This window comes from Lissotriton vulgaris, chromosome 3_1 (assembly GCF_964263255.1).
Source record: "Lissotriton vulgaris chromosome 3_1, aLisVul1.2, whole genome shotgun sequence".
Classification (NCBI taxonomy): domain Eukaryota; kingdom Metazoa; phylum Chordata; class Amphibia; order Caudata; family Salamandridae; genus Lissotriton; species Lissotriton vulgaris.
In genome coordinates this window covers 1,510,472,576-1,510,489,083 of record NC_141689.1, presented here as the reverse complement: position 1 = coordinate 1,510,489,083, position 16,508 = coordinate 1,510,472,576, and the positions used below count along the sequence as shown (strand labels likewise).

The 16,508-nt window shown below is 44.5% G+C and overlaps 1 protein-coding gene across 2 annotated transcripts in view; it reads left to right on the top strand.

Moving 5' to 3' along the window:
* Positions 1 to 16,508, top strand: part of LOC147728085 (broad substrate specificity ATP-binding cassette transporter ABCG2-like) — a 514,375-nt gene that overhangs the window by 26,990 nt on the left and 470,877 nt on the right. Inside the window, exon 1 of one of the 2 annotated variants that reach the window (XM_086961971.1) lies at positions 907 to 1,127. The exons of the other annotated variant lie outside the window; for it this stretch is intronic. The gene's annotated coding sequence lies outside the window, so the exon portion shown is untranslated. Of the gene's footprint in view, positions 1 to 906; positions 1,128 to 16,508 lie in introns of those variants that run through there. 2 annotated transcript variants of the gene reach the window in all.

The window sequence follows — 16,508 nt, the reverse complement described above, 5'->3', positions numbered from 1 at the left end:
TCGCAGGATGTTGAGCGTCCATACCAAGACTCGAACCCTGCTTCGAGAGCTTCCACCCAAACACTTAGGCCACATCATCTCCCTTTCTTTTGCGTTTTGAAAGGTTGTGATGACTGTAAATGTCTGTGCGTAATCAGTCCCAGAAAAGAATCATTGGTGCACCAGTGGGAAATAGTAACTTGTATCGATAGTGCTACGAGGCCCCAGCATGTGACTTAAAACACTTTTTTTTAATTGAACAATCGCATCATGGTTATAATTGTTTTATATAATCGCAGAAAGCTCAGTGAATGAGAGGCAGAGGCGCAACTAGAGCCAAATTTCGGGGGGGGGGGGCTGAACCTCTAATCAGTAGGCAGAGTGGAGCTGCAGGGGCTCTTAGAAGGGGTGAAACAACTGCAAGGCCTCATTAACATTCAAATGCTCTTTTAAAGACCTGTGAAACGTTCGGGTGCGGCACTGTGTGTGCCCGGGATCTGCCTCACCCCGGGCTGCCACACACGAGGGGGGGGGGGGGGAGATGAAGCCCGGGGAGTCCAATGGGTGTTCCGCGCCTGATGAGAGGCATCAAAATCCTGGTCGGTGGCCACTCCGGGATGTACAGGGTTTTAATTTACCCTTTTCAAACCACGCCTTTAATTACAGAGGCCACGTGCCTCGGAGAGGATTCCGAGTAAACTTCTTGGGCCACTCACTTTTTGGAGAAATCATTGGGCTTTCCTAAAAGTCGCGTTCACACCATGAATGTTGTCTCCACCTCAGAGTTGCGTTTTATCGTCCGTGCATTAGATCCATCCGCGCCTCGGTGGTTTGAAGCGCCTGGCCGCGCGCTCCTTTACAGGGGTGTCCAGGGGTTACCTAAGAGCCGGGACGTCTTTATATAACCGGCCGGTTTGGGACTGGGACCTGCGGGCGAAGGATGCTCCGCCCCTCGCGGGCCTGTACTAGAGGCTGCGAGGAGGGGGAGGCGCGGCCAGACTGCAGCATCCCGCGGCCGGCGCCCGTCTGAAGTGAGGCGGCTTCACCTTACCTCAGACCCGGGGGTGTCGGACATCTGCCCCCGCTCTGCAGCCAGAGTGAGGCCGGACAGCAGGACCCCGGAGACACACAGCGCCAGCGCGGACCGGGTAAGTGCAAGAAGCGCCCCTCGCCCCGTGGTACATTCCGCGCACCTGTTACTGCTCCTGTCCTCCCTGCAAGTGCAGGGACCTGCAGCCGATGGGTTCAGTGGGTGACGGGATGAGGTTTGTCCAGATAAAAGCAAACGATTTCATAAAGTAAATAGTCAATCACGTGTTAATTATTTTCGGTATCACCATACATTTTTCGAGAGGTGCCGAGCGCGAGAATCCGGCCACATTACTAAAAAAAAACCCAGATGATATTTCCTTTTGCTGTTATGCTCATATGTGTGTATATGGCACATCATTATATGTTTTATCTGAAACTCCTCTAACTATAATTTTGATTTTATGTACAATATACTAAATGCTTTGGATAAAACAAACGCTTTATTGCTTCGAAATCGTTGAAGAAACGTATCAGTGTGCGGGCAGTCCAGGGCACTGGAAGTCGGGTGCCGAATCTCGTTCACCAGACCCGTTTTTTTTAATGAAAACTATTACAAGCACGACAATGCAGCCGTGAGAACTGCCTCACATTTAAATACATTGATAGAAATATTTAAATCCATTTGTCTGCCGAAACAAGTTTCACATTTTGGCCAACATCTGGGGGGGGGCGGCTAGCAGACACCAATTTTTGATGCAAGGTCGCTTTTCGCTGTAAAAACCTGGCAGAAAAAACATAAGTGACGCGAGTAACAGCAACTGGTGCTCTGGCCATTCACATGATGCCTATGCATTCGCAGACATTTTTTCCCGTTAATGATATGTAATTATGACCCATGAATTTACGCATTTCTGAAATTGTGCAATTTATACTGGCACAATTTAACTTTCCCGTAGGCCTAGCCTCAAGTAAGCACTGGCGCTCCCAGGTGAGAGGCTTCAGCAGGGCGATGACTTTGAATTCGGAGACTACATACATGCATGCTTCTCATGAGCTGTGCTACTTTGTGATTGGATGGCTTCACCAACAGTCACTCTATTACAAAGCAGCTCACCCCACTCCAGCAAGAGTGAGAAGGAAGAGGCTGCCTGTCTGTAAATCACTTGTTGCTAATTCTACCAGCCTCAGTGTAATAACGCAGATCCACACGTTTATGAGATAAAATCAAGAGGTATTTAATAAACAACCTCATCCAACAGCTAGCAGGGACCAACTGACTCCTTTAGAATATACACTGACTTGGTTCCATGCTGGAACATAGGGCATGGAACCAAATGACATCATCACACTCCTTCCCCTTTTGCATTTCAAAAGATACAACTAAAAAGATAAGTTACAAAAAAGAAAAACAAAGTAAAAACAGGTTAACAAATGAAACTGTATAAAAGTTCTGCAGTTCTGCTAGCTACCCCTTATCTCACATAATCACCTAAATATTTAGGAACTTTGTGAACTCTTATACCCACATGCATCAAGCTATTTAGGAATCGCAAAAGGTGCGATTCGTTAAAATCGGCCGTTTGCGATTCCTAAATACGTTTTTACTATGCATCAATCATTTTTGGAAAAATCGCTATTTTTAGCGATTTCCAAAAATGTGATTGCTTTTAAGGAATCGCAAATTTGCGATTCCTTAAAAGCAATGCATGAGTGTTTTTAAAAATGCGAATTCGCAATTATGGGGGGCAAATTACCACGAGGGTGAACCTCGTGGTAATTTGCGAAAAAGGTTTAAAATGCTCAAATTAGCATTTTAAACACTGTCAAGTTACAGACACACATGTCCTTAGGACATGTGTGTGTGAAACATCCATTTTAAAATACATTTCAGGGGTGCGGGGGGGGGTCCTTTGGACCCCCCCTGCACCCATGGAATGCATTAACATTTTGCGAATTCCAATTTGCGAATTCACAATTCCCATTGATTCCTATGGGCCTTTTGGCCCATAGGAATCAATGGGAATTGCGAAATCGCAAATTGGAATTCGCATAATATTTGCGATTCGGTAAAAATTGCGATTTTTACCGAATCGCAAATTTTATGCAATTTTATTCATGCATCCCATTTTGCGATTCCTTATTTGCGATTCGGTAAAAATCGCAAATTAGGAATCGCAAAATCGGACTTTGATGCATGTGGCCGTTATACTCTTTCGAGTGGAACTCCAATTAGAACCAAACACCAGATGAATTACTACCAGAAACCATATTTCTACCTGAAACCATCGGAGCTTGACCGAAGGATGTTTTTCCTTCAACTCTTGCAACACGACTATGGTTCCAAATACGACCATCATCTGTCTTTACATCATTTTTGAAAATGTTAACAATAGTTTTATTGCTTGTAAATTTAGACCATTTTTGGCACCCCACACAAGCCTTCATCTCTACTATATCACCTACTTTGAAATAAGTAACCTTACTTGACCTGCGAGTATCAACATACATTTTTCGTTTCTTCTGAAGAAAAAGTTCTTTCTCTCTCCAAACTCCAACATCATTGTTTTTCAGTCCTTTATCCAAAATCATCCACCCTGGACACAAACTGGTATTTGCCGATCTTCCTTTAAAAAGTTCAAAAGGAGTTTTACCCGTCGTAGAATGAGGAGTGTATCTGTATGCAGAAATTCTATTTTGTAACTCCTTCCTCCAGTCTATATTGTTTACTTTAGCCAGTTGAATGCTCTCCTTCAATGTTCTATTGAATCTTTCCAGAGCACCATTTGCCTCTGGATGATATAAAGAAATCTTTTTATGTTGAATACCACACTTACGTAAATATTCTTCCATTACCACTGAACAAAATTGAGGACCATTGTCCGAAAGTAATGAATTAGGGTAGCTTTCATGTTTAAAAATTGATTCCAAAAATTTTAATAATTGATTGAGTTGTAATCTCTCTCACCGAACTGACTTCAACCCAACGAGAATATAAATCCAACAAAACAATTAAGTAAGGGGTTTGTTGTTCTCCCTGTAAAGGACCCACTATGTCAATTGATATTTCATCCCAAGGAGACTTTGGCAATCTCCTACAAACCATTGGAGGGTGTCTGGTCCTAAGTACCTTATCACTAAGCTGACAAAAAACACACTCTCGAACCACTCGTTCAACCATCAAATCCAAACCTGGCCACCAAAAGTCCTGTCTGATTCGTTCTTTCGTCTTAGAAATGCCCATATGACCTTCATGGGCCATATTAATAATAATATTTCTTAAACTAGAAGGTGGAACCATTCTGGTTCCTCTAGTTAGGACTCCATCAACAATTACCAACTCATGAGAGATCAAAGAGCACAGCTTCCTAAGACTTTTCATCTTATTCTGTGTTATTAGACTCATAACAGTCTGTAATTCTTCATCTTTGTTTAATTCATCTTTCCACTCATCCTCTTTTATTGCACCTAAAGTTATATCACACACTTTGATCTCAAACCCTTCATTGTACCGAACATCTTCCTCACAACTGTTCTTTTATACCACCATATCTACTAAACGTGACAAACAATCAGCAGACACATTCGTGCTACCAGGAATGTATTCAAACTTGAAATTGTATTCCTGTAATGAAATAACACTTCTTCTAATTCTGTTAGAGATCCACAAATTTCTTAAATTTATTCACTGCCCAGTAAACGTACAGAGCCTCCTTCTCAATTACCGAATAATTGATTTCCGCACCTTTCAGACACCTAGAAGCACAAGCAATCAACTCTTCTTTCCCATTTTGCACCTGGAAAAGTAGAGCTCCAACACCTTTATTACTTGCATCTGTGACAACAAAAGTAGTCTCACCCGGTTTAAAGGCTTGTAAATTTGGTGCATTTTTTAGGTCTTTCTTTATTTGTTTGAACTCCATATCACATTCATCCGTCCACTCAAACTCGTAAAACCCCTCAGATGAATTGTTTTATCAGCAAAATTCTTTACATACTTGTTGTAAAATTCAGCCATACCTAAAAAAGATGATACTTCTTCTTTTGAACATGGTTCTTTTAACATCTCAATTGTACCAACCAGGTCTTTCTTAGGTCTAACACCCTCTCTTGATATGTGATGGCCAAGATAATCAAGTTCAGTAACTTTAAACTTGCACTTATCCTGTCGTAAAGATAAACCTGCATTCATTATTTTCCTGAGAACTCGAGTCACTCTTTCATCATGTTCTTTCACATCCTTTCCACAGATTAAAACATCGTCCTGATAACATCTTACCCCTGGTATACCCTTAAAGAGGTCATTCATAATCCTCTGAAATACGGACGCGGCGGAAATTAAACCGAAAGGCATCTTCAGAAACTTAAATGCTCCCATGGGTGTTACAAAAGCTGTCAACTCTTGGGAATTTTCACTTAGAAGCACTTGGTGGTAGGCTGAAGCCATGTCTAACGTGGTAAAATAACACGCACCATCTAACGTAGATACAAGTTCCTCAATGTTGGGGAGAGGAAACTTATCAACAACAACTTCTTTGTTGAGAGCCCGAAGGTCCACACACAAACCAATCTCATTATTGGGTTTGTGGGCTACAACAATGGGGGCCAACCACTCTGTTGCTTCAACGGGCTGTATGACACCAGCAGATAGCAATTTATCAATTTCTTTTTGTACAGCCTCCTGAACACAGATGGGGATACGTCTCACTTTAGCTGCAATAGGCTTCGCACCAAGCTTCAGTTTAATGTGATGTATGTAACACTTTAAACACCCTAACTTTTCACTGAACAACCCTTCAAAATTTTCCCCAAAATCATTCTCCATACCTACCACAGATTGAACTTGTACAGATGGTTTAGCATTGGGGTTAAGAATAATACCTAAACGAGCCTGGTGAGTCCAGCTCAATAAATTGTCACCTCTTTCTGCTACATAAATTTTAGCATCTGTAAACCTTCCATTAAATTCTATACATTCTACAAAATAGCCCAACATTTTCCTTGGCACTCCTCCATAACCTGTTGGTCTCACATCAGCTTTCAACAACTTTGTTTTATTTGAAAATTCCTTTTTAAAAAGTTCTTTGGATATGAATGTGATATGGGAACATAAGTCAAATTTCATCTTAATTTTAACATCACCCACCATGACCCACTCTGAAGGATGTTCCACCCCACATTCATTTATCTGAAAAGTAACTTCTTTTGTCTCAAATCTAGAGTCTCTCCTGTCGCGTAACCGGCAATTCTTCCCATAATGACCCTTTTTTCCCACAAACACTGCAGATAACTCTCAGAGCAGGACACTCTTTTGCATTTGTCATGTGTACAAATCTGCCACATCTATAACAATTTCCTTGAAAAGAAAACGTACCTTTCTTTCCCTGATTTGAATTGTCAGTCTTAACATCTCCTTCTAAATTCTTACTCTGAACTTTCTCATCACTTCTCTTTTTGATGTCTACTTTTTGTACAACATGACGTTCTACTTCCTCAACTTTCTCACTGGGAGCATTTAGTTTATTCACTTTACTTAATTGTCCTACACACTTAAGAATGTGTTCCACACGTTTAACAATGGACATCACTTCGTCCAAAGGAGGCTCATCTTTTAACCAGAGTTCCTCTCTGATCTTATCGCTAGAACATTTCAAAACAAATTGGTCCCTTATCCTCTCTTCCAACAATTCACCAAACTTACAACTAGATGCTAACTTACGTAATGAGGTAATAAACTCCTCCACTCTTTCATCTTGCCCTTCTTCCCTCAAACCAAAGTAGTACCTCTCCATGGTGGTACTAACTTTTGGAAGATAGTGTAAATCCAATTGCGTAATACAAACCTCATATTCATTCAAACCCCTCTGGACTGCTTGGCTAAGTTGAAGTAAGTTTTCTAAAACCTCCTGCCCTTCTCCTCCAAGACAGTGTAACAAGAGAGCTTGTTTCCTCTCGGCACTTAAATTTGTGCCATACACTCTTGCGTAGTTTTCAAAAATCTTTTTCCATCTTTTCCATCTGACAGGTGGTTCCCCTGGATCAGATAGGAAAAATGGTGGAGAAGTTACATTTTGCATTTTACTTCTTCACTATAGTCACAAACTACTAACAAAACTAATTTTCTGCAGGAGAAAAGTAAATATATATATATAATAACTAAGTTCTTATAAATAATATTATCAGTCACAAATTCATACATAAAAATTTCTATCACCATGTGAGTAGAGGCGTGCTTGTCACCGTAAAGCAAGCACCAATGTAATTAAATTACCATTAGTTTTCCTTTCCAAACTTTTCCAGTCTGCAATGTTTCCCACTGAAGATAATGGGCACAGTGCTTGTCACAAAAACAACAAGCTACCAACACCTTGCACAGAATAGAAAATACCTGCACAAATATACTTGTAACTGTAATGACAAACTTTTCTTCGCGACAAAATTTGTTTTTTTTCACAGTAAAGATCAAGCCCGAAATGCTCTATATTCAGATGAAATTATTACTTCCGGTTATGTTTAACATCGTGACTACAAGCCTGAAATTCCCTTTTCTCAGATAAATCCTTGTTCGTCTGTTTTCACACCTAAGATGGCCGCCACATTACGTCAGCAACCATTGGTGTAATTTCTGTAGTCGATTGGGCTTGTTTCGAACATGCAGGACTTTTCTACGGCCAATCGAGCTTGCTCCCCTCACGCAGTACTAACAGCCTTTGGTCTTTTCCCAATGAGGAGTGTTGTGCTTGTTTTCTTCCTCACATCGCAGTGGAACGCATGCGGGCCTATGCGTGTCACGGAGATCTTCCGTTACGATTGACACACTACCTACAATTTTCAGCGTCTCCTGCAATCACTTCAAAACAGCGCTACGACTGAAACCACCGCTAAGACCACTTCATCGCGCTTAACTTCGATGTCGTGCTAGTGCGATTAGGTAAGCCTTCCTTCATAAGCCAGCAGCAGTTAAATTCTTGTTGTTGTTGAGGTTGTTATCTTTTGTGAGCCCGCCTCTCCACCAAGCGTCGCCAGTGTAATAACGCAGATCCACACGTTTATGAGATAAAAGCAAGAGGTATTTAATAAACAACCTCATCCAACAGCCAGCAGGGACCAACTTACTCCTTTAGAACATACACTGACATGGTTGCATGCTGGAACATAGGGCATGTAACCAAATGATATCATCACACTCTGCAGTGGTTGTTTGACATTAATGAGGGATATAACCTCACTCAATATCATGGACACAGCCTACAACTCGGGATCTTTAATCTACAAATCATTGCCGGTGTGTAAAAAATGATTATTTTACTGTTTCTCTTAGCAAATGAAGCCTACAATGCCCAGAATTCATCAGCTTGTGACATGGAAGGCTAGGACTGGAACATTCAGTGCCTAATTTGTGTCAGTGGTTGCAGGTTAAGCCCAGCCGCCCTCATTTTTAGGGACTGGAGCTTGTTTTTCACGTTCTGAGATTTTTAGCCCCAGCAAGTGGATGAAAAACACACACAGGGCAAAGAAGGAGGAAAAGAAAGATGGAAAGACAGCGATAAAGGGAGAAAACGGGAACCTGCAGGAGTGAGATACATGGGCAGGAAGTATCTGGTAGTAGATGAAAGAGGCATGGGATTGAATTAAGACTACGCAGTTTAAGAATTAGGCGTGCTGATATTCAGTTGTGTCCCAATACCCTCACAGGTGATTAGCCTCTCTACAAATCCAATCGGACCGAATATCGCTGGCTTCTGAGCAAAACCTTGGACCCTGCCACTTATTTGTTTACAAATGAAACACTGTTGGAAACAGTCTCCGTGATGACATGGAGTGAGATGGCCCCCCTAGCATTAACTTATACCTATTCAGGGTGGCTATGTTTTCCTGTGAGGGGATAGGTGAGGGAATTTTGATATTGTTGCAGTGAGTACATGGGAATTTGGTGATGATCATTACGAGGGGATGGGCACCTTGGCACTGATGTCACTGTAGAATGGAAATCTTGATCCTGGTAGTAGAGTAACAAACAGCAGCAAAAACAGGGAGGGGAGGGACAAGGAGCTGAATCTAGGTCCAGTGACTCGTGCTCCTGAAAACTAGGATCGTAGACCGTGGGAGTCACAGTTCCTTGAAGAAAGAAGTAGGGTATAAAGTAGAAGGCTGTCGTCGTTAGCAAATTATAATGTCCGGGGACAGGGTGTTCTAGTCTTTGTACCCTCACACACCTGAAGGATGTCCAGCTTCATCATTGGGCATTGCTCCTTGTCGGGCCAGCGCTGCAATGCCCTATGGGTGCCCCAAAGGGTCGCTTTTCAGAGATCTTTGTAGTGATAAAGCCATAAGGGTGTGTGTGGGTCTGAATGGCAGTGGAGTCCTAGTGTAAGGTTAAAAGATGGCTGGAGGGGTGGCTAGTGAAATTTAATATGAAATAACCCCTCTGTCATCAGTAAAAAACCTGGAGGTTGGGCTGCTTGAGGGTGATAATGGCCCCCAGTAGCTAGACAGGTGCCATACCCATAATGGGCATGTTGAAGGGCAACATGTTTCGCGCAGTTAAATGGTCTCAGGAGGAGATCCCTTGTGCTTCTTCGGGACCAATGTAAAAGTGCAGTGAGTGCCAGTGTGGGGTAATGGCCCCTCAATTTAGATATAGTGCCACTTCTTGAATGAGAAGAAAAATGATCTGGAGCCACAAAGGAGACAAAGCAAAACGAGTAAATACAAGAAACCCTAACAGAAGGGTAACGTTAAATAGGAGCCAAGGTCCCCCATTGGTCAACCATGTGCTCGTGGTGTTTATCAACTACTGCTATTGTACAATAGGATATTCCAGTAATAGGCTGTCGTTATTTAATATTTAAACGTGTTTAAAAAGGCCGAATAGCATAAAGTAATCTTATTTGTAGATCATGGCGTGATGTTGAAATACCGACACAGACAAATAAACACATAATATATCAAGTTCATTCACAGTGCCAGCGCTTTTAAAAATACCAGCCACGGGGTAGAAGGGTTGGTATTATGGTAGGATAGCGCTGGATCCTGGGCCAAAAGATGTACAGTTATACAAGGTTAAACCATTGCTTGCAAGACCTCTGGTCACTGTGCTCAAGAGCAAATGTTTGGCATGGCCTACTCTTACCTATAAGGATCGGAAAAAATGCCTCCTGAGGTGCGGCTGAGGAAATCCTCGAGATCTGTAAGTAGTCTTTGGGCACGCTATGGCCCTTGCGGACAGCCACTCTCTGCACATCATGCATTGGCAATACCTAATACAATTACTTCTTCCACAGATCTTGAGGATTTCCTCTGCCGCACCCCATGGGGAATTTTTCCCGATCATTATAGGTAAGCGTATGCCATGCCAAACATTTGCTCTTGAGCACTGTGACCTGAGATCTTGCCATCAATGATTTAACCTTAAATAGCTATATGTGTTTTGGCTCACAATAATCAATCAATCAATCAATCATGACATTTGTGTAGCGCGCTACTCACCCGGAAGGGTCTCAAGGCGCTTGGGGAAGGGGTCGGCTACTGCTCGAACAGCCAGGTCTTCAGTTGCTTCCTGAAGGAGAGGTGGTCCTGGTTCAGTCGAAGGTGGATGGGGAGGGAGTTCCATGTCTTGGCCGCCAGGTAGGAGAAGGATCTGCCTCCGGCGGTGGCTCTTCGGATGCGTGGAACGGCGGCGAGGGCGTGGTTGGTCGATCGTAGCTGGCGGGTGGGAGTGTAGAAGGTCAGGCGGTCGTTGAGGTACTTGGGGCCCAGGTCGTGGAGAGACTTGTGTGCGTGGGTGAGGAGCCTGAACGTGATCCTCTTGCTGACGGGGAGCCAGTGCAGGTCCCTCAGGTGGCCGGAGATGTGGTTGCGTTGGGGGATGTCCAGGATGAGTCGGGCGGAGGCGTTCTGGATGCGTTGGAGTCTTTTCTGTAGCTTGGCTGTGGTTCCGGCGTAGAGGGTGTTTCCGTAGTCCAGTCGGCTGGTGACGAGGGCCTGGGTGACTGTCTTCCTGGTTTCGGTCGGGATCCATCGAAAGATCATGCGGAGGGTGTGAAAGCATGAAGAGGAGACGGCGTTGACTTGTCTAGTCATCGAGAGGGAGGAGTCCAGGATGAAGCCCAGGTTGCGTGCGTGGTCTGTAGGCTTGGGGGCGGTGCCCAGGGCTGGGGGCCACCAGGAGTCGTCCCAGGTGGAGGGTGATGGTCCCAGGATGAGGACTTCCGTCTTGTCTGAGTTCAGTTTCAGGCGGCTGTTCTTCATCCACTCGGCGACGTCTTTCATCCCTTCGTGGAGGCTGGTTCTGGCGGTGTCGGGGTCTCTGGTGAGGGAGAGGATCAGCTGGGTGTCGTCGGCGTAGGAGATGATATTGAGGTTGTGTTGGCGTGTGATGGTGGCGAGAGGTCTCATGTAGACGTTGAAGATGGTGGGGCGGAGTGATGTTCCTTGCGGGACGCCGCAGATGACTTCAGTGGCCTCGGATCGAAACGGGGGGAGGCGGACTCTCTGTGTTCTCCCGGCGAGGAACGAGATGATCCACTTCAGTGCGTTCCCTTGGATGCCGGTGTTGCTGAGGCGCTGGACTAGGGTGCGGTGGCAGACCGTGTCGAACGCTGCGGAGAGGTCCAGGAGGATGAGTGCAGCTGTTTCCCCGTTGTCGAGCAGGGCTCGGATGTCGTCGGTGGCAGCGATGAGGGCGGTCCCGGTGCTGTGGTTGGCTCTGAAACCGGACTGCGAGGGGTCGAGGGATCCATTCGTCTCGAGGAAGGCGGCAAGTTGTCTGTTGGCGATCTTCTCTGACTTTAGCAGTAAAAGGGAGGAGCGAGATGGGGCGGAAGTTTTTGAGGGCGGTGGGGTCCGCTGTTGGTTTCTTCCGCGCTATCCTACCGTAATACCTACCCTTCTACCCCATGGCTGGTATTTTTAAAAGCGCTGGAACTGTGACTGAATTTGATATGTAATGTGTTTATTTGTCTGTGTCGGTATTTCGACATTACACCATGATCCACAAATAAGACTACTTCATGCGGACTTGTTTGTTCGTCCTTTTTAAACCCTTTTAAACACTATGAGGCACATGCATCAATGTAGGCTTTTGAGATTCCTTAATTGCGATTATTAACCCCTTCCATGCTCATGACGGAACGGTTCCGTTATAGCGTCGGTTGAGCTGTGCTCATTACGGAACCGTTCTGTCATGAGCCGATAGGCTCATTAGAACCTTCAGCACAGCGCGAAAATTTGTGCCGCGCTGAAGGGGTTAATGAATCGCAAAAGCCTGTACACGTAGGAATCGCTTAAAAAATAGCGATTCCCAAACATTCCAAGTCGCAATTAAGGAATGGCTTCCAGTTAATTTCTATTGGCCTACAGGCCCATAGGAATTATTGGAAATTGCATGGCCAATTTGCGAGTACACAATAGGTACTTGCAAATTGCGCATGCAATTTCAAGGGTGCCAAAAGGACACCCTGTTGCACCCCTGAAATTGATATGCGCATACCTGTTGCGCACACACATCTCCCAGGGGCATGTGTGTGTGTGTAACATGCAACTTTGAAAAATGCACTTTTGTGCATTTTTCAAAGTTTTCGCTATTTACCACCTCGCATTATTTTTCGGTAAATAGTGGACCCTAATAGCGGAATCGCTATTTAAAATGGCCTCTTGCATTGCATTTAAGGAATCACAGTTTACGATTCCTTAAATGCAATCTCAATTTGCGATTTTTGCATTTGGGATGATGCATCACAAATGCAAAAATACCGGTCGTAAAGGGGCAGTTTCTGAGAATCTGCCTGTTTGCAACCAGTTTTTGCCTTGATGCATCTGGCCCTAAATAACAACAACCTACCACTGGAATCCCCTATTGTACAATAGCAGGGGTTGATAAACACCACAAGCACATGGTTTACCAATGGGGGGCCTTGGCTCCTATTTAACGTTACCCTTCTGTTAGGGTTTCTTGTATTTACTCATTTTACATTGTCTCCTTTGTCGTTCCAGATCATTTTTCTTCTCATTCAATAAGTTGAGCTACATCTAAATTGAGAAGCCACTACACCACACTAGAACTCACTACACTTTTACATTGGTCCTGAAGAAGCGCAAGGGATCTCCCCTTGAGACTGCTCAACTGCGCGACCTTCAACATGCCCATTTTGGATATGACACCGGTCTAGCTACCGGGGGCCATTATCACCCTCAAGCAGCACAACCTCCGGGTTTTTTACTGATTACAGAGGAGTTATTTCCTATTAAATTTCATTTCAAAAGCCACCTCTCCAGCCATCTTTTAACCTCACACTAGGACACCACTGCCACTCAGGCCCACATACACCCGTACGATTTTATCACTAAAAAGATCTTCAAATAAGTGACCCTTTGGCAGACCCGTAGGGCACTGCAGCCCCAGCCAGACGAAGAGCAATACCCAATGATGAAGCATGACATCCTTCGGGGTGTGTGAGGGCACCAAGACTAGGACACACTGTCCCCAGACATTATAATTTGAGAACAACGAAAGCCTTCTACTTTATACCCTACTTCTTCCTTAGAGGAACTGTGACTCCCACAGTCGACGATAACAAACAGCAGCATCAGTGGATGGGGAGCTCAGTGGTGACGTCACTTTGAAGAGAAGAGATTGGAGGTCAGATGTTGCTGCTACCATAGGGAGTAGGTTGGATCTATGATACAAGGGCCCTGTGACTAAGTGTTTGACTGCTAAAAAACAGGAAGCTAGGTGCTCGTAGCACTGCGAGGAGACCCTAGATTCACAAGCTTTCCCTTGACAGCATGGGCTAGACAATAGACATGAAATTGCTTATACCATAGCTGTGTCGTCTTCTGTACCTCTCTGAAGCAACGTGAACAGTTGATAAATCCTGCCACTTGTGGGTAGTCAGAGCTCCCAAATCAAGACCCCTTGTCCTCATCAGAAATCTTGCTGTAGCATTTTATTATGTTGTGGTCAGTCTCAGTGTCCGGAACATCAGAGTAAACAGAATCAAAGAAAGTATAGTACAAAGGCATTGGAAAGAATGGAGAGTAGATCGATAGAGAACAGAGAGGATCATTAGTGAAATGGGAACACAAGGGATAGAGGGTAAGGAATGCCAAGCGAATATTGCGATACCGGGGGAAGAAGGGAAATAGAGAAAGATATTGGGGAGCTGAAGATAAGTGAAAAAGTTAGAGGAGAGCCTAGAGGGATACAGATGAGAATGAAGAAATACAAGGAATAATAAATGACACAGTGGTTAGAAATGGAATAGGGAAACGAAGAGGGTGGGGAGATACAAAAGAGAGTGGAAAGATACAGGAGAGAAATTTAAGAGAAAAGTGTGCGGGAAGAGTGTAGTGAAACCACATAATATAAAGCTAGAGGATAGAATTTTCAGAAGGGAAGATGAACAGATACAGGGATTAGTGGATGAAGCACAAAATGTGGAGCATATCGAAATTGTCAAGAGACTGGATATATATACAAGGAAGGCTATGGTGGTATGGAGGAAATGGTAAGGAGAAGAAAGTGTAGCGATATGGGGAGGGTAAAGGTGGGAATTACTCTGATAAGCTAATACACAGATAAAGGACAGAATGGAGAAGTGGGAGAGAGTGAACAGTTGAAGAATGGAGGGGAATAAAAGGGACTAGAGAGAGATCAGAGGAAGGAGGAGGACTAGAAGCAGTGCAGAGTGGAAGCAAAAGTGTGTGAGGGAGAGAAGGGAAGGGAAAGAGATAAAGTTGGAAATAGGGAGAATGTTTAAGGTAGAATGTAGCAAGATGCAGTGAAAGCGATCGGGGGAAAGAGTTGATGGCTGGATCTCTACAAAAAGGGTGTAGATATATGGGAAGAATGGAAAAAAAGGGAAAAATGAAGAAATATAAGGTACAGGCGAGGATGAATGAAAGGGACAGAAGAAAACCGAGGGAGAGAGAAAAACTGTGGAGTTGGGAAAAATCAGTGGAAGGCTACAAGATGAGTGATGGAAGTGAATGGCAGAAGGTAGCATGTTAGCAGGTGTAACACAGTGAATTATTAATTTGGGTTAATGGAAGCCCACCACACGTAATAATGTCTCTAACCTGTTAGGTCCAGTCAAAGATTTCAATGATTTAAACTGAAGTTCAACTGCTGATAGTTTAGCACAAAGCAGACCGGCATAACTTAGTGGAAATATGTAAAGCATTTAGAAGTACCAAAACAGTAAAAAAGTCAAAAACACAAATAGCACCGAATAGAAAAGGGGGCACATTTCATAAAGTGACAAAGTGACACCAGAACAACAAAAATCTAAATAGGGGAACCAGAGATATGAAATGTAAAATATTTCAGAGAAAAATAACCAAGAAAAAGTAAGGTGCCGATATAAGGTACTGCTAGTGTGTGACTGTAACTTAGGCACAATTTCAGGTCAACCACAATGGAGTGCGGGTTGCATACACCAAGCAGGTTTGCCCTGGATAAAGATTTTTTCTTCTAACTTAGGCCCCCATTAGGATGGCAGGCGGACTTCGCCCGCCGCCACCCTCGCGGAAAACGGGACCGCCCGCGAGCTGAGCGGCGGTTCACACAGCATATTAGGATGCGCCCGCCACAGTGGCGGGCGCATCATGCATTTTTAACATTGTGGCGGGCGGTGCTCTCAGCACCGCCCACCACAATGCTAAAAATGCATGTATGCATTTGCATACACAAAGCTGCAGGCACCGCGCAGTGCCTGCTGCATTGTGTATGCAGATGCAGGGGCTTGCCACCGGTCGCAAGGCGACCGGGGCGGAAAAGCGGCGGACGGTCTTGCCGTCTGCCGCGGTCCCCCCCGCCATCCTAATATGGCGGGGGAATTTAGGTGCGGATGGCGGGCGGATTGCCCCCGCCAGGCTGGCAGTGGCTACCTTTAACTGGGCAGGTGGGCCCTTCAGGGAAAAAGCCTCTTAGAGCTTGTTGTGTCCCTGTAGCCACACAGGCGATCAGCTAACTGAGTCTTGGAGTCCACTTCTTTGTCCTGGGTACAGGTGGGAGCAGGGCAGCTTTTAAGGCATCCTCACTGGTCTGAAACAGCAGGTGTAATCATTCTTTTGGTCTTCCACAGGTCCAGAAAGTGTTCTGAGGAAGTGGTGGTGAGGTCCATTTTTATACAATACAGTAGCCAGTGTGTGCAGGCGGCTCCTGAACACTACCTAATGAATGGGATAAAGTTCAGAGGGGCAGTCCTATCCAAGTTTACAGCACATCCGGTTTGTCTTACTGCAACTTATCACTGAGCGCAGTATTCTAAGGGAAGTCCAAAATGGCATTGACCATCTGCCCTTAGAGGGAGATTGTGAGCCAGTCAGGTATGAGTTTAAGGAAATTAGCAGTACCACCATTCCAAGCTGCACCAAATGGATTCTGGAACAGTTCTCCTTCTAAATTATATGAAGCCAGGCTGGATACCATGTGCAGGCTGAATCAGAGCTTCCCCCTCAAGTCTCTCCTTACACTAAGCTGTGAATGGGTGGCATCA